Source organism: Chrysemys picta, chromosome 6 (genome assembly GCF_011386835.1).
Source record: "Chrysemys picta bellii isolate R12L10 chromosome 6, ASM1138683v2, whole genome shotgun sequence".
NCBI lineage: Eukaryota > Metazoa > Chordata > Testudines > Emydidae > Chrysemys > Chrysemys picta.
In genome coordinates this window covers 83,408,701-83,428,149 of record NC_088796.1, presented here as the reverse complement: position 1 = coordinate 83,428,149, position 19,449 = coordinate 83,408,701, and the positions used below count along the sequence as shown (strand labels likewise).

Sequence of the window (19,449 nt, the reverse complement as noted above, 5' to 3'; positions counted from 1 at the left end):
TCAACAGTGTTTTTGAGAATCATTACCATGAAGCTAGGTATAGATGGACAAAGACTTTGCCTGCAGAGGCAGCAACATAACTCTGCCTGAATGCTGGCTGAATAGCGGGGCCATGCTTCTGCTTGCTCATAGCCAGGCAAGGTGGTTAAATTAGGAGAAAGATTCTTCATATGCCTGGGTTGGAAAACAGCAAATTTTGCTGGTGCAGTTCCCCCTCAGGCCTTAGCTAAGAGAGGGCAAAGCTGAATACATACCCCTAAGATTTTGACATGTACCTCAAATGGGCTCCTCACAACTAGCCTCTAACCAATAATGGGACCATTAAACTCCTTTGTGGGCCAGTCTTGGGGAAAACTGGACCATCATGAAAGAACATGCTGCATCTGTGGGAAAAGTAACTGCATCATATACACTCTTCATTAACCCCCCCACTCCCACCCCCCAGAGGGCTGCAGCTGATTGCTTGAATGCCTTCTTCAAGAAGAACTACCAGCTGCCTGGAAGGAAAGTTGTGATGATACATTAAATGCTCTGTTACAAAGCCATGAACATAAGCAAAGAAAGGTGAGCAGGTCACAGATATTACAACTGTTTTGTGACAAATTTGACCAGAAACTTCAATAGCTTACCAAGCACAGTGCTGAAACTGCCTGGAAAAAATACCCCAGATAGTCCAGTCAAACCCTTCTCCAGCCTCCTAATTTATCCAGCATGTAGCTGCTAAGGGCACAGTGAATTACCACTTGAGTTGTGTGAGATTGAGTAATACGTATGGCATCAGTCCAGGTCAGCAAACTGTTCAAGAACCTGGACTAAGGTTTGTGAGCAGGACTAGAACCAAAATATACTCTGGCTTCATGTGGGTTCAGGGTTCCAGTTGAACTGTTCTCACAGCCCTAGCTGCCAAGCTTTGAATGCACATTACATCTGACTCACTGTCTCTGATGCTAGTTATGTGCTAAATAGCATTTATCATGTATCTTTGACCACGTCATCTTTGCTCTGCCCACTGATTTATTAGTGTCAGGCCCTATTTTAACATTCCAAACTTCTGGGCAGCTTTAAACATCTCGTAATTATTATTATTTGTTTTACAACTCTTTCCACCAAAATATTTCCCCCTCCCCGCCCAATGTTGAATTCCCCATCACCATTTGTTAGTAGGCTGGCCATTTCAAATTAATGCTGTCAAATCTTCTACCCTACTGTACATCATACACATTATTTTTACTTCACTTATTTGGCATGGGTCTCCTTTTGTGCGTGTGATTCTTCATCATCAAAACTAAAATTGAATAGAGCTGTGCTGGTTTGTCGCCACTACTGCTACTGGAATGCGTGTACCAGTGTGTTCCCACGGCAATTTCTTGGGAATGTTCCTGCAAATGATCAGAATGCGTGGGTGTGCCTGCAGGAACATCTGACAGTACCTAATAAGTATTTAACACTGATGGATTTTCAGAGATTGTAGTTTTTATAGGCTACACAGCTGACACCTCACAAAGATAAAGGGTGCTACTGAGCAGAATTATATAACTGCCTAGCATAATCTAACAAAGGAATAGAGTTTTCTCTTTTTAGGGACAAACAAGGTTAGAAGTTTCATCCTGATTCTTTTAGACCAGAAGCTCTCAAAATGTTTGCACTGTGCGCTTCACGTAATTGAACAGTTGCCTTGTGGACTACCTCCTCTCACATTCACAATAGCATAGCATCTGTGTAGTAGCAATAGTACAGGTTTATGTGGAAAAATATATCTTCACCCCATTTTGAGAGGCCCAAACTGTCGTAGATATCAAATTCTGTAATGTGTAGATATCGGTGAGTTTGGTGTTTAGTAAATACCAGGAGAGCGTGTGAGGATTAGAGCTGACAAAAAACTTTTTATAAAACTTTTTTCTGTTTCAAAATGGTACTTCATCCAAACTAAAAGGTTTTTTGCAGAAATGTGTCAGTTTTGACAAGAGGATAAGAAAAGAGCAAGACTCCCACAATTGCCAATAGAGTGGTGGTTAGGGAACTTGCTTTGGATATGGGAGATTGAGGATTGTCCCTGCTCTGCCTGATCCAGAATTCCCTATGCTACTGGCGGTTCTGCGGTGGATCTCTCTCTCTCTCTCTCTCTCTCTCTCTCTCTCTCATGTTTTTTCATGACAAAATTTGACAGGTCTCATTTTCATTTTGCATTGGAACCAAAACTGAAACCTCAATTTTTGCTGAAGGGGAATTATTATTGTTTTCCAGCCAGCCCTAGTTTGGATGTGGCAACTGAGGTATTCTCATAAAAATATGTGGAATAATGTTAAAGGAAGATACTGTATAGCCATATTAAAAAGTAGATTTCCACTTTAAAAAAAATCCCTTCCATTTGATTGAAATGCTGACTTAAATGACTTTTCTTTGAGTAGCTATTGGAATATGCAGAAATACCTGCACAATGTTCGTGGACATAGTGCTTAATTGAAATAGGATTTATCTATTGCAGCTCTGCATTCTAAAGCAGCCCCTCATTTCTGAGAATAAAAATTTGGGGCTGGAAAACTAGCAATCTGAATCTCTTCTCCCCCCTCCTTCTATTTGGGATACTCTGTGTTTGGTTAAAGGGTATGTTTAGACTTAATCTGTCCTGACATGCACATACTGTACCACTGCAATGTGTTGCAATACTCAGTACTTCTCTGAAGAGTATAATTTCTGGGAATTGTGTCACAGTGTCACATACGCTGGTTGGTTGCTATGAGTAACATCTGTGAAGAACTATTATTTATTCTCATAGGGCAAAGCATCATAAAAAGTCACTTCAAATGAACAGTAAACACAACATATGAGAATTATTGGCCAGCAATCTTCTTCCACATTTTGTGGTCTTCACATAGCTTGAGAACTGCGCCATGCTGCATTCTGTCCAGTCAGCCACATCACTGAACCACACTCACTGCAGATGCCGCTACCCCTGGCACTTAGTACCAGTCCTTGCAAAACTTCCTTCAGCAATCTTCCTCTGCTCCGCTAACCCATGTGTCCCACAAATTCAAGTTTTCTTTTTCTGAGCATCTTAATGATGTCAGGTATCACTCTGATTCTACTGTACATTTGGGTGATTACCTTTTTGTTAGTTGTGTGAGATATTGCTAACATGCAGCAATTGCCTGTAGCATTTCAATTTGAAAGCCAAAAGCCTCTTAATGCCTGTATCCTTGGAATCCACATCTCTCATACACATATCAAGATGCTGAAGAGAAGGAAACAATTTCATTTTACATTTCACGGTAATACCGTGGTGTTAAGAAGAGTATCCATAAAACTTTGCAGCACCACTCAGGGAGTGCTGTCTATTAGTTAGAGCTAGAGGGACTAGGAGTCAGGACTGTAGGGATCATGTCCAGCTTTTCCACAAAATGAGTCTGCCATGGTGTAAACTATGTCAAATGGAGTAATCTCTGTGCCACAGTTTATCAAGCCATAAGCTGATCATAAAGGTTGTTGAGGCCCAACTATTGTTTGCAAAACATTTTGAGATTCTCAGATGAAAGTTGTGGAAGTGTCCAATATTATGGAGGACTCTGGCAGTAAATTTTCCCATCATTTGTGTTTGGGATACATAACTGTTTCCAAACATGCTGTTAGAAATGTGGGATAATTGAAATTGCTTCCTAAAAGCATTTCACAGAAAAATTCTCAGCACAGTTCTGGGGAGAGAAGCATTCTACCTTATTTTTGTCTTCCTTCCCTTCTGGAAGTGATTTTGTGCTGACATACTGTCCATCATCTGTTCAGTTCCTAAGGTGCATGTTGTATACAAATAAAATCTGTCCAATGTGATTGATTAACTTCCTTGCCTTACTGTTTATCTGGAACACTTTGTATGCATTCATGTGCAATGCCTCCACATGCTTCCTTCACAATTTATAGTCCAGTACTTGTCACTTGCATAATATCCTATCCTTACTCACTACTAATATATTAATCAAGTAATTTTTCTATTCAATGAAAATGACAAGTAGATAGCTAATCTACCTACCTATATGAATATTTATACCATTCCTATCACTGTGGTATTGGAGCTAGGCATCCTTTTCTCAAACACTCAAGAAGATTATCCATCTTTATCTCCACATGCCTCATCAGCATCATCCGTTAACTTCACTTTAAAAAAAAGTTTTTATTATCAGTATTGAAATGGAAAAAAAAGGATCATAATCCTTAGTAAATGAGAAACAATCAACAGTGTCTTAGGAAGGAAAGGGATTGTCCCTCTGATAGACTGACCATTATTTTTTATTATGGCAAGCATAGCATGGAACAGGAAATATTGACTGAATTTATTGTTGTAGACAGATGCCGGGGAACCATGAACGAAAGGAACAGGGGGAATGAAAAGGCATCAAGCTGTGGGGATAGAGGGACAGCTGTGGCAGAAAGTTAGAGGCATCCACATCTTGGACACCCAAAGAAGAGGCAAGTACCCATTTAATTTGGGACATAAAAATTCACTGTGGGTGAGATCCTCACCCTGCTCTGTCCCCTATATGTCAAATAAAAAGGCTGGTGCCATATGAAGGGACCTTACAAGCCCTGTTTCTGCATGAGGAAGCCAGACAGACACTTTGGCAGACAGTCGTAATGCTGTCCTCTGAGGACCTTTCACAAGCCTTGGTAGATCATGGTGGAGAGGGTGTATGTTATAGGTGATGGTGGGGACACAGTGGGTTCATTGGGGTTAGAGCTGCCTGCATCACACATATCTGTGGAGATTCTGAGCAACATTGTAGCCGATAGGACAGCCCAGGGAGGCTGCCTGGACTTAGGCACCCTAGGCTGTCTAAATTACACTGTGGCCTCTCTAAACTCCCAATTAGCCCAGGATCAGGAGCGTGCAAAGTTGGCTGGAAGCCACCTTAGCCCCCCTACTCACCCTGGGCTATTAGATCTGTGCTGCACCTGTTGGGGACACAGCGCAAAATCTCACTCCATACATCTTTATTTCTGATATATATTTTAATTTGGACTTTGATTATGGTGAGTGGTGATGTTATTCCCCCAATATTGATCCACACATTAGCACTACAGGCCAACGGAAAGGATCCCAGCACTCAGTGGCTCAAATTGTGGGCCACTATTAACATCCCAAACAAAGACCTGATTGAAGATCCAATGAAGGAATTCTCTGGATTCTGCCTTCCCCTAGGCAGTGGGCTGCACTCAACCACGTTCAGACAACACACACAGAAGGTGTAGATATTTCCTCCACAAATGGAAAATCAAAGAATTGCCCAATTGTTGACTGTAGTGAGGTACAAGCCATGCAATACATCATGGACAACTGCCCCATTCATGTTTACTGTGGTGGCAAATGGAGTGTACACCTAGCTACCCCAGAAGTATTAGAATGGCTTTCAAATCTTAAGATTCAATTATAATCCTAGCCCGTTGCTTTTCAAATGCCAAAGACGATGACTTTCCCCAACCTCACCCCCAGAATCATTTTACTATAAGTGTAAGCTAGTGATAACTGAAATTGCAGTTTGTGCACTTGCATTTGAAACAATTTGGGACTTCCATTCTTATTCAGTGAACACATTTTTAAAAATGGAATTAGAATGCATTGTCTGTCCTACACTGTGCAGGCATGGAAAACATTGTAGGCTGAACCCATTTTTAACACTGATTTCATCTGACCCTGTTCTTTACGTATGAGGTCTATATGAGGTCACAATAGGAAGGTTTCAGTGCGATGTTCATATGTTGCTGCCTTGGCTATCCATGTCTACTACTCCCCCATATTGGATCAACACCAAACTAAAATCTATTGCCTTTATTATATTGTTTTTTCTTTCAACTTTAGGAATAAGAACACCCATAATTGTAAGAAAGCTGGGCTAAATCAATTGAAAGTGACAGAGCTGCCTGCCTTAAGATGTTGCAGTCCTACCTTTCTAGATATTAGCAGAAAGTGTTCAACAAATTAAAAAGCAATTGAGGCAATTATACAATTATACAATAATCACTCACAGAACAGTCAGTTTCCTTCCTGGCATAACTTCACTGGCTTACACCATGGATATTTCTTGGTTCCAGAAGCTTTCCAAGGGGACTTCATAAAAATTAAGATTCAAGTAACTAGAGTATGAAGATTTTCTTGGAAAGAATATTAGTCCATAAGAAACATCCTTGTGATTGATAATTTGTTACTGGAAATTGCGCTACATTCTAATCTCATTCTGCTGCAAAGCTTTCTCTCTCTCTTCATCATTTTGTAGCTGCTTCCCATAATTGAAGGCATTGCAGTGTTTCAACTAGAATACAAAATGGAGGGAAAAAAGATTCAGTATTTCATGGAATGAATTCGTTCCTTAGTCAGATCTCATCAATGTCCCAGATGAGTAAGTTACATTATTTTGTCTGTGGGAATCTATCAGCTAATTTACACTGTCTGGTATATGGAAACTGTAAAAAGAGAAGAAGAAGAAGAAAAAAGCTTTCAATGGCAGAAAAAGAGATGGCATGTGCATGTGCACATATGTATGAGAGTGAGAGACTTGCCAGCTTTTAATAAGGTTACTAATTCATTAGTATACTGCACCTTCCATATTGCTCACTACTTTTAGGTGCCAACTACGCTACAGAATTAGGGCCAGATTCTGACTTGTCATGCACGCTAATGCAGGAGAGTTTTATATACTTTATCTAATAACTTTATGTATCTTCACCTGGTTTCTTCACTATTCTAACATAAGTGACATAAGGCATAATCTTATTCCCATGTACTGGCTAACCATACATCATTACATGTGAGTGGGAAGGGGTGGAGAATTGGTGAACAGTTGGGTGCACCCCTCCAACCAGCTGGCCAGTGCAGCTATGTGAGAGGACACACTGTGTCAGGTATAGGCTTGTCACAGGGTACACCTCAGCAAAGCAGGGTGCACCAGGAGGCAGACTGTAGCTCTGAGATGCAACCTGCTTCTTGGGCTGCTCCTGGGGAAGAGCAACAGTGCACTGCCCCCATACATGGGACTTGTGGCAAAGCCATGGTTGAGCTCTGAACTGTGATTGGCTACCCAAAGGCTCAGTACAATGTAGAATATGGTGAAAACAATGTTAGGTCTCCTCTACACTTAACTTTGTCATGGGTCAAGCATGTTGTATCTGGGTCCCAACATTTGGTTAATTTTATAGCATATATAGGACTTGAAGCATGGGGCCAAGTTCTAGTGATGGGTGCCTGTGTGTACGTGGCTCCCATTGACTTCAATGGGAGCTGTGTGTGATATTGAAGAGTGGAATTTAGCTGAGGGGGTAGGAAGTCTGTGCCACCTCACAGCTGTTTAACACTTTATTATATGGGCTAAAAGTGCAGGATGGGAAGGAAAGATTCCCAGCTGCTTAAATAGTTCTCAGGCAAATGCTAAGTTCTATGAGAGCCAAAAGTATCTATCTTGGGATCCATGCACCATGGTGTGACCGGATGCCCGGGATGGACCAAACTGAGAATGCCGCACTAAGGGCAGACTGCAAGAAATAGGGCAGACAATTCCCCAAAACTAGTGGTTTATTCTATAATTCGATTCACCAAGCCAGTAACAAAAGAGCTTCTGCAGTACCACACTGGCTAACCAGAAGCCAAACACAGTCCTCTTTAGGCTTTCCAGCCCTTGTCTCCTACCCAAACAGGTCTAATACAGAAATCCTAATTCACCATATGTGAGATTCTACTAATCCCAAAGGATCAGACCCTTACCCCCAGGTCAGTATGTATTTCAGATCTTATTCTGTCATGTTATGCTAGCATGCTGTCAGCCAATCCTTAGTAAACCAACTAAAGATTTTATTAAGAAAAGAAAAGAAAAGAAAAGAATTAAAACGGTTAATAGATCATATACAGTACATACAAATGATTGCAAAGTCCTTTTATCAGGTTTGTAGCAATGATGGAATAGACTGCAGGAAATAGAGGTAAAATGGAGGTGTCTCAGGTGTCTTTTATAGCTTTTGCCATGTGAATGGAAATTTACTGTCCCAAACAAAGCCCACAGCCCCTGTGTATGGAAAATTCCTGGCCCAAGATGGAGTCCAGGGTCACATGATCAGATCATATGCCCCTTCATGTTCTGCTGAATCACAAGGGGTGGTCTTTGGATCCTTGCTGGGTGGGATGAGATTCTTCAATGGCCTATTGTGCAAACCATTGTCCTTAATGAGCCATCAATACATAGCTCTATAGTCCTGATGTAAATCTATCTGATGGGTGTCACCCAGGAGTACAACACATAGAATTGTGGGACTGGAAGTGACACCGAGAGGTCATCTAGTCCAGTCCCTTCTTGTTTAAGATACAGGAACATAGCCAATATTCATAACTTCAGATACAAAGATGATATATGGATTTAACCAGGATAATCATACGTGATAGATTGTAACTTTTCCATTGACACCTTTCATGATACACTTTGTATAAAATTTGTTGTAATTGTACCACAGTGGTAACAACACTGATGCAAATGGCATTTTCAGTCATACAGCATCACATGTGGGATGGGATGGGATGGACTCCCCTTTATTGATATGCCATTAATGATGTCAAAGACCACATATGAAAGAAGCTTTAATAATATTCACGGTGTGATGGGGTGCCTGCCTGACATTGGGCTCTAAGGGGTTAACAAGGTGGTTATGCAGGAGGCAGCCAATCAGAGAAGGACTGAGAGGAGCAGCCAGTCAGGATGCAGGCAGGCCCATATAAGAAGGGCTGCAAGGCAGAGTAGCTTCAGTAGCTGGCTGGAGCTTGAGGAAGGAAAATCGGGCTCTTAGCAGCAGGAAGGAGTGGTAGCACCCTGGACAAGCAGTGCTGCCAATAGTGACCAGGGAAGCTAGAGAGCACTCCTGGCTAGCTGCTAAGACTGGCAGGCTGAAGCCCTGATGTAAGGGCAAAGAAGGTGTTGGAGGCCATGGGGAAGGGGTCCAGGGAAAGGTACTGAGAGGTTAGAGGGGATGCAGCACATGGCTGCCATCTACAAGGTCCCTGGGCTGGGACCTGGAGTATTGGGTGGGCCTGGGTTCCCCCCCCCCCATCTCACTTGCCATTGAGGAAGTGGCCACAGTCCTGGGAGTGATGTGGATCCTGGAGCAGAACTCATGGCGGTGAGATATCACCAGAAGAAGGTGCACTGGCTAGTAGAGCTAATCCCCGGGACAGCCAGCAGGAGGTGTTGCAGTTGTGAGTCCCTTCCCATCACACACAGGAACTATTCGCATTTGTTAAGGGAGCTACTCAACAGAAAAATGCTACTTGGTTTTTTTTGTAACAATAATTGCTTGATTTTGTAGAATATATGATGTATGCCCACAGGGCAATCAAAGGGTCACAAAAAATCTCCTGCTGATTTCAAAATACTTTCCTTTTATTCTATTTTAGATTATTCTTAATAATTTATTAAAGACTTGAAGGGCATCTGGACTTACAGGGAGGTGGGTGGGGGACAAGGAGATAAGTGCCAGCTAAATGGCATGGGAGCCTTCTGCACAAGACTAATAAACAGCCCAGAGGGAAAACCAGAATGGGAGTCTGCAGCATAACAATGGTGACTGGTGAGAGGTCTGGAAAGAAGAGATTAACTCTGGAGCCTGGGTTACTTTATTGCCTCTGATGACAAAGATTAGATGTTTTAGCCACTTTCTGCTACATACTATACAATAAAGATGAAAAGACATTGTAATTAGCAATTTTAATAAGATGCTTTTTTCCCCCTGCAGTCAGTTAGGTCAGTTCTGCATGTTCTAAACTGAGTAACAAACCACATCAGTTAAGTGAAAAATAAACCAATTAACTGAATGAGAAAGTATGACTGATTAAATCAATAAATATCAACAAATTACTGACCACTGATTTTTATCGCTATTACTAGACAGCAATTGTTTGTGCCATATTGAATTAGACTGGAAACATATACTTGGTGTCTCTATGTGCCTCCTGAAAATGGAGATGTATATCTTGTGGGGACCATTTCATTGAGCAAAAATTTTACTAAATAAACCCTCTTAATAGAAAACAGAGGAGTAAACCCCTTAAAGTAGTCAAGTCTCTGCTGTTGCTGCTTTAAATAGGCTCCATTGTTTCATGTTCATGTTGTTTTTTATCCTGTTGTATGTTGCTAGCAGCCTAGGGATATGTGTGTGAGAGGGGTGGAGGGGGCACCATCTGAGAGATCAGTGTTCTTGGAGTTTAATCACATTCTGAGATTTTAATTCTTGCTCCAAACAAAGGCTGGGACTGGCAGAATGTTACAGATCAGAGACAGTGATCTGGTCATTTCTTAGCGTTTAGTCCGTGTCCTGTTGTGATGCAGCACAGGCTGAGGCAGCTATTCTTTCTCCCTGTTTCTGATCAATTCCCAGAGTGAAAAGAGAAGGAAATGAGTTGTTAGAGCTCAGAGTTCTTCATTAAAGCATGATATATTTAAAAATGAGTACAAGTTCACCAAGCTAGTGCACGCTGTTCTTCTGCCCTCACTTTCCTTGCTGTCACCCTACAAGCATGTAAATGGGACACTGCACAATTTGCCCTACTTCTGGACCCCTCCCCCAGTGGTGTTCAATGGTTTTTGTTGTTGCTTCAGTCTTCTTTTAAAAAAACAAATCAACCAAGCACTCTCAGCAGCGCTCATACAAAGGATTAACAATGAAAAGCAATAACAAACCAGTGTGTGTGTGTGTACAGTGAAGGAACTAATTAAAAACAAAAGAATCAACAATTGGAATGATGGATCAGAACCTCAGCTGGTGTGAATAGACGTAGTTCCACTGATGTCATAGGAACCAGCTGAGGCTCTTGCTCCCTGTGCCTACATACAAAGGGAGAGTTTAGTTTCTGACATGGAAACAGTTTTCAATATCAATCTTCTACAAGGTTATTAAAACAATGAGGAAAAAATTGACTTTAAAAGTTATTTTAAACTAGCTGGCTGGTGTCCTTTTGAAAAATACATAATACTGCAAAAGGCAAGACTAGCAATTCCTTTTGTCCAACCACTTTAAAGGAGGAGATGTTAAGTGTGTTTGTAAATTCTATATTTGTCTGTCCAAGTTAGGCATTTGTGCCAGGGTTGTCACTGTGGTATATAAATACCTGATCTGTGCACCCAAACTGATAACTGCACATCTAGCTACCTATTTGCATATGCACTGCTTGATTAACATGTACAAATGTGAGTTGTCATGGGCAAAAGTGGTGTGTAAACATTTTGGGCATACCAGTGGCTCCCTCCTTTTGCAAATTTGACTTGTAAAGCCAAATTATCAAAATCGGAATCCTTTGCCACCATACATGCCTGCATAAAAATGCATCCATGATTGCATGCACAGTTGCTGCAAGTCCATGCGCAAACTAACTGAATGTAGAAATTGTTAGGTGGCAACCTATCAATTTACGCTTGCATAGAGCCCTGAGAAGAGCAGAAGACTCAGGGCCCTTTGCCATGCAGCTCTGATTTACATTGGAAGCATTTTGATACTAGGGATGGGTTTTCTGTGGCATCTTAAAATAGAGAGATTTATTCCCTTTGACTGCAAGTGCAATTTTTGCATGGGCATTTCTTGCTCATTGACCCTGAGTGTCTATTATTGAAAACTTGGCCCTGTATGTCTGCATGGGCATACCCATCTGAAATTCTGTCCTCAGGAGATTGAGTGGGTTGGTTCTTGTGTTGCTGAATTATTAATCTGAATTTAAATGGTTTCCCTTTGATTGACTTAGATGTTATTCTTTTCTAATTTATGGGATAAAACATATTGATATAACAGTAAAGGATAACTTAAAATATTTAGATTACTGGTTTTAAAAAAAAAGAAACCAAAACAACCCTACAACCAAATATTATCCCTTCCCGACATTCCAAAAAAATAAACCTCCAGAACATACATGTGCACAAACATGCATAGTACTATGTCAGTGTCAACGGGGTGAGATTGGGGATAGCTGAATTTTAGTTATATATATAAAAAGAAGAACAGGAGTACTTGTGGCACCTTAGAGACTAACAAATTTATTAGAGCATAAGCTTTCGTGGACTACAACCCACTTCTTCGGATGCATATAGAATGGAACATATATTGAGGAGATATATATACACACATACAGAGAGCATAAATAGGTGGGAGTTGTCTTACCAACTCTGAGAGACCAATTAATTAAGAGAAAAAAAAACTTTTGAAGTGATAATCAAGATAGCCCAGTACAGACAGTTTGATAAGAAGTTTGATACACTTCTTATCAAACTGTCTGTACTGGGCTATCTTGATTATCACTTCAAAAGTTTTTTTTTTCTCTTAATTAATTGGTCTCTCAGAGTTGGTAAGACAACTCCCACCTATTTATGCTCTCTGTATGTGTGTATATATATCTCCTCAATATATGTTCCATTCTATATGCATCCGAAGAAGTGGGTTGTAGTCCACGAAAGCTTATGCTCTAATAAATTTGTTAGTCTCTAAGGTGCCACAAGTACTCCTGTTTTTCTTTTTGCGGATACAGACTAACACGGCTGCTACTCTGAAACCAGTTTTATATATATATATATATTGGCAGCCCTCTCTCCTTTGTCTTGATTCTTGTAGTCAGAGAGGCTTATATCTGTCACCACTGCCAAATCAAGAAATACAGGGTGTGTAACTTAGTTAAGTAGGGGCAAATCCAGAAGTCCTTACTCAAGTAAAACTTTTAAAATGAATAAACTAAGAACCACAGAATTTGGTTGCATGTGTATAACTCACGGTCTCAATTACATAAAATGCCAGTCCTTACATACACTGAAAGTGGATTATATTAGCACTGGATTGCCTATGCAATCATTGCAGGGTTATCCGATACTGGATACTAGATATTGATGAATAATTTGGCAGATTTTCCTCTGTTATAAAATGTCCTGCACTGTGCTTTGCTGTAAGTGTCTGATTTTCATAATCACTTTAATTACTTCTCAATAACTATACAATATGCCAGCGTTTCTCAAACTGGGGTCCACGAAGGAACTCCAGGAGTCCATGGGCCCCTCTGATCAACTTCTTCCCCTCCCTCCCTCCCTTAATTCCTCCCACTCCCTCCTGCATGCTGGGGCACAGCTGTTCCCTGGCATGCAGGAGGGGCTGGGAAAGGGGAGGAGGGGGTGCTTGGGGGAGGGGCGGAAAGAGGTGGGAAAGAGGAGGGGCAGGGGTGGGAAGAGGTAGGGCAGGGTGGGGCCTTGGGGGAAGGGGTGGAGTGGGGGCTGGGACTAAGCGGAAGGCTTGAGGGTCTGCAGCAAAATTTTATATCAAAACAGGGGTCCTCTCAGAGTTGGTAAGACAACTCCCACCTGTTCATGCTCTCTGTATGTGTGTATATATATCTCCTCAATATATGTTTCACTCTATATGCATCCGAAGAAGTGGGTTGTAGCCCATGAAAGCTTATGCTCTAATAAATTTGTTAGTCTCTAAGGTGCCACAAGTACTCCTGTTCTTTTTAAAGTTTGAGAACCGCTGCAATATGCAAATCTCTGAACTCTGGCTGCGTTGACAGGTCTCAGAGGAATTTGCCTTAGGCAGCTCTGGAGAGCACACCTGTTGCTATACCCCTCCATGGACTACACTATACAAGCAAGTGCATAGGAGGGACAAGTTCTGCCTCTTTCCTATCTGTTTTAGTGGGCTGGTGATGCTAGGAAGGGAGTAGTCCTGTTCTCAGGGGAGTTCAGTAGTTTTGTTATATCTCAGAGGAGAAAAAAAGCTAGGAAGTTTTCTGCCTCTTCCCTACCCCCTATTCTTACCTTGGGAGCAGTCAAACATGCTGACCCATTGAGTTTACATCACCAGAACATCAACCTCTTGCTCTGCATTCAGTTCTCAAATAGAGTGGACCTTTATTCCTTTATGGGGGTTATTCCTATGTCAATGAGCATAAACTCCTGGTGTTATTCAAGGACATTTTGTTAACTATAACACAGTATGGGACTTTAGGGTGAAATATATTATTATTATAAACCATATTCTAAAAGATTTTGTATTAGACACTTCACTTTAATGTACGCAACATCAGCCCTTCCCCACTGTTTGAAGTTCAGCTCCAATTAGTGAGGGAGCAACCAAAGACATTCATAGATTTTTAAGACTAGGAGGGACCATTCTGATCACCTAATCTGACCTCCTGCATAGCATAGGCCATAGAATAAGGCTCTGCATTTGAGTCTTTAGCCGGAGAAAGGGTTCTCATCCTTAGCCAACGTTTTAATAAACCTTGTCTGAAAATGGGACAGAACTTTTGTATAAACTTTAGGTAAAAGCTTTTTTCATTGGAAAATTAATCTTTCAACCAGCCCTAATCTTAAATAAGCACTTGGGTAGAATGTGGTACGTCACCAAAGACGTGTTAAAAATAATGAAAGGATGACAGCGTAAAAGCATTTGAAAGGGTAGCATCTTGCCAAGTGTCCTAGAAACTGACCTCCCCTACAGGGTTTTGCCCTATTTTTCAGGAGATCTTTTTAGAAGTATAATTATTAAAGCATAACAATACTGTGGAAGGAGAAGAAAGTAAGAAGGTCATTGCCCACCCTACATTTATTTCTTATGCGAATGTTCGATTATTGCAAATATTTAGAAGTTCCTTTTTTTAGATGACGTCTATAAAATTACAAATGAAAAAGCTCAGCGTTTGCTAAACGACAACAGAACAACAAAACATGGTAAAACTTACTGTGAGTTTCTCTTTCTGTAAGAACCAACATCCTGAATTGCCTCTTAGCAATGCTACCTCTCCATCTTACCAGGATAGTCTGATAAGTATCCTTACATTGTAAAGGCACATAACACAGAAAACCAAATAATCTCCATGGTAGTTCACACAAGAGATAGATATACGGTAAGTAATTTCAACCCTAATCTCCCTCATTGGTATAGAGGGATCCCGAGAAATGGGAAAAACTCCTTGTGCTTCCACTTATTGAATATCTCACATCCTTCTCCACCTCAGGTCGCAGTGGATGTGAGGTTTCTGAGGATCTGCAGGGAAGGATTCTCAGCTCCTTAGAGGCAAGTCTGCATGAACAACTGATGCTGCTTCTGCTGTGCTGAACCCCCAACTCCATCTTCCCCCCTGGAGGGCAGCCAGAAGAGAATGGAATCAGCCAGGAATGGAGAGAGCAGGTGAAATATCAGTGGTTATACAAGTGGAGAGAAAGGATGAAATGAACCTATGGAGAGTTCTGTGCCGCAAAGAAATTTTGAATAGGATTCAGAGAGAGTCTGTGGAATTGATAGGATGCAAGTGATATGGTCTTGAGATATATTGTTTTAAAAAAAGTTTGGGCTCACATCAGTTCAACAGATTTGTGCCAAAGTGCGACTAGTTCTTTATGTTTTCTGAACCAGTGCATCCATCCCTGGTATAAAGACCAGATAATCAGTGGCTATAGAGCAAAGCAAGGAAAAAATAATTCTAGCCCTCATTAAAAAATACTTTCCTCCCAACGATCTCTGTGTTAACCTTGCTCAGTGCCCTACACTGGTGTGAAGCTAATACCTCCATAACTTTTTTATTGGAAGACTCCTTAGTGATCCAACAGCAGAATTATTTGGTATAGATGGTGACAGTTCGGAGGAAAAAGTGATGGAAACATTTGTTTTGGAGATATAATGTCTGGGACAGATACACAAACAGAGACCTTTAAAATAACCTTATTGCAGTTTCATGTCACTCTTTCATGGCCCACATTTATTTTACATCAGTCTGGCTACCATTGGATTGCTCTAATAAGCTTAGCTTAAATGACAGACTCTCAGTCCATGACAATCAGTCAATTATGCCTCCACAGATCATTCACATCTAGTGTTTTGTGGTAGAAGCTTTCCATTTTCATAATAATTGAAAGGTTGGTTTGTCTGACTTCCTTGTGAACATGGTGGAAAATGGAAATATACTACCTGAAATGAACTACTTCTATTTGGAAAGCTATTAAGAGTACAGTAAATTTTCATAAAAGAGACAAAGACGCTGATCTGAAGAGTTTATAACCCTAGACCAAATATAATATGCTAGACAAGATGCAAGAAGCAGAGGGAGATGAGGATACAGTAGTTTTCATGAGAAAAGCTGGGTAAATTAATGTTGTTGTTTTTTTTCATTTGCTGGTATCTGAAAAATTGGTAAAATATTTCAGGTCAAACTACAAATGCAACTTTTCAGCAAATGAAAAAGTAAAAAAAAAAAAAAAAATTGTGGTGAATGAACTGTTTTGTTTGACCCCAAATCAAACATTTGAAACAAAAAGCTGTTTCAAATCAAACTGTTTCAATTAAAAAATGTCATAATAAAATATTGTGATTTTTTTTCAAGATGACTTTTTAGGGTCTTTGACAGAAAAAAAATTATGTCAATATGAATTCATGAAATGTTTGTGTCACCAAATCTGCATTTTTTTTCCCATAAAAGGGTTTTGGTTGAAAAATTTTGCTCAGCTCTGTTAATGAGAAGTGAATGTTAAGGAGAGAGGACTGGTGCACGGGAAGGGGAGCCCCTTCCAAATACAAGGGTTAGTATGAAAGAAGGTGTGAGGCTGAGAGCTGGAGGAAATGAACGGTGCAGTTGGGAGAGGGGAAACCAGAGAGTATAAGCAGCAAGAGGGGGCTGCAGAGCAATTCTTAAATGGTGCAACTTTACCAGCCTTTTGTTAACATTTTGTTCTGTAAGTAGAAGTATCTGAGGCTATGTCTACACTACACAGCTTTTAGCAACATGTCTGTGTCGATTCAGCTGTGCTGCTAAAAGTCGTGTAGTGTAGCTGCTGTTTGTTGGCTCTCCTGCCGACAGAAAACTTCCACCCCCAACGATCAGGGTTTGTGTTGTCACCAGGAGAGCGCTCCTGCTGACAACATGCTGTTCACACTGGTGCTTGTCGCAAGAAAACTTTTGTCTTGGGGGGGGGGGGGGGGGGGGTTAACACCGCTGAAAGACAAAAGTTTTGTCATTCAATTGTCAATGTAGACATAGCCTGAGATAAATGGTCTTTGTTATTGGGACTGATATTATTCTATTTGAACTCAGGAATTTTATTTCCCTGATAGCATGGCAGAAATGATCTTCTACCATCTGCTTATGGTGATGTTACACTTAGTTGCAATTAGGCCTTTCAGTGCGTGCTGGGATAGGAGTGGGTGGGATGGTGAACATTTTATCTGTCATGTGTTCTGTGTATCTCCAAGTGTGAGTACATCAGTGCTGTGGAATGAGAGGGAGATGAGGGCTAAGGGGTTTCTCTGAGGAGAAAGGCAGCCCGGAATGACAAGGGCAATAAAATAATCTTTTTACATCCTAAAATCCTTGTTGCTTATTCATGGCTGGAATAAGACAGTTGGTGAAGGATAACCAGATTTGCCTAGAGCAGCTCTGTTGCCTAGAGCTGAAAAAAAAAGTATAGGAAATCAAAGGACATTTTGTTCCCACTGACACAGTAACCTGTGAATATATACACAATGTGCCCAATTCTCTGCTGTAGCTCTATTGACTTCAGCAGTTTTGCCCATTTACACCTGCAGAGAATTTGGCACTGTGCCTTTTGCAGCAAATGTCATTATTTTGAAGTGTTCTGCATACGTTAAAGCTTATGACAGTTCATGTTCGACAGAAATCGCTGTAAATCCTGACAATCTCTCTTGATTCATTGAAGACGTCAGCTAGTCCTTGATCAGTTTACGCAGAAACCAACACAGTCAAGAAAATGCACAGCACAACATAGGTGTGAAGGTAAATCTGCTGTGGTCTGTTCTTTGCAGTAACAGCCTGATTTTTTTTTCTAGTGGTGACAAAGGTATTGGCTATATTAACAGTGCAGCAAGAGCTGATAATTCCTCTTTCATTCCCCAACAATCAAAACCAGAACGATTATTTTCTTCATCAGTATTTCTTTCAGGGCTCAGTGTTGGGATCTTTTTGGGGGGGGGGGGGCTCTCAAACAATATTTTGCCACCCCCACAATTGTAAAGAATCCCTGTTGGCTGTGATCACACCAATATACACAGGCCCAGTCTTAAGAGTTTGGGGAGGGTTAGTAAGATGATTTTTTGCTGCACAAAAACATACACACCCTTAACTGACCGATATTTTGAAATGTATGTGATCCCTAGGTCTCATTCCCTTGGCCTCACACAGGAGAAACAGGGCCTAGTGGTTTGTGCTGGGATCCATGAATACTGGTAGTTGCCAGATTTTAGAAAAGTCTTGCAAGGGACAATTGTCCATTTAAGCTGACAATATTGGTCTGGGACCAATATGTGGGGAAATGGGGGCTATGTGCGATTCTGGTGACTTTTGGGATTTATATACACGAGTATTTAATTAAATATGTAATTCCCTGAGTGTTTTAGGTAAACATATTTCCCATTTTAAAGATATGGAAACTGATGCAAGAAGCTTAAGGGGAAAATGTTCAAACTTATGTTTACAATGTCATACACCCATGTCTAGATTTAGGCACTTCGGCCCAGATCCCAAAGCAGCTTAACTCCCATTGATTTCAAATGAGTTAGGCTTCTAAATATCTTTTGTGTATCTGGGCATTCAATAAAAGTGAAAATGGACACAAATAAAGGTCAACGGGACCTTTCAGTGCTCTGCTTCTATGATTTTTTTTGGTATCTAACTTTAGGCCTCTCCATTTGGAAATATTGGTCTATGGGACCTGACAAAGGCCACAGAGCGAATAGCATGGCAAGGGATTAGTTAGTTTTCTAGCCCATGCTGCCTGTCATGCTATCGACTGGCCCCTCCTTGTAGCCCATGGGTTCCCAAACTTTTCACAGTTGCGCCCCTCCTTACCCCGTCCATGCCTTCCCCCCCCCTCAGGAGCTGGGGCCAGGAGTAGGGCTGCGGCTGCCATGCCTCCTGAACGTTCCTCTGAGCCCCCCTGGCGGGGCAGGCCTCACAGTTTGGGGACCACTGTTGTAATCAGAGGTCAGGCTGGCTGCTTAGCATAGGACATGGCTCAGCAGTAGGCAGCTTATGGAGGCTCTATTGTCACCAGTAGCAGCCTGGGTGGCACTGCTCCCTGCATTTGGGAACTGAGCTTGGTTCTTCAAGGAACATACGGCTATGGTTTTTATGGACCCTAAAAGCCAGCCTTGGAGGCTGTGAGGGGACTGTGAATAAATAACTTGTGACCTTTGGGGAAAATCAGTGACAAGCTTTCAGTTCTAGTTATAAGTTTGCATTTTAAGATCTCTCCCCATTCTGGGAACGGATTAACCTTTAAAAAAAAGAAAGAAGCTGAGATTTTCCTTTACATTTCTAAGTCATTCAAAGTAAGATTGAGCTTGGCTCTTGTGTTCTGTGAGTCCACAGAAGCCAGCTCTGTCTCCTATGCTATATGCTGAAAGACGTCACTCTTTACTATACAACAATATTAATGAAGTGCCCTCAGAACAATC

General features: G+C 41.1%; 1 long non-coding RNA gene across 8 annotated transcripts in view; it reads left to right on the top strand.

Annotated features, from left to right (window-relative positions):
* The window catches only part of LOC122174105 (uncharacterized), a 167,431-nt gene that overhangs the window by 92,538 nt on the left and 55,444 nt on the right, over positions 1-19,449 (top strand). For 7 of the 8 annotated variants that reach the window (XR_010588853.1, XR_010588852.1, XR_010588846.1 and 4 more), the window contains 2 exons: positions 4,335-4,458; positions 15,002-15,174. This is a non-coding gene — a long non-coding RNA (uncharacterized LOC122174105). Of the gene's footprint in view, positions 1-4,334; positions 4,459-15,001; positions 15,175-17,651; positions 17,771-19,449 lie in introns of all 8 variants that reach the window. The other variant, XR_010588850.1, reaches the window with a different exon arrangement.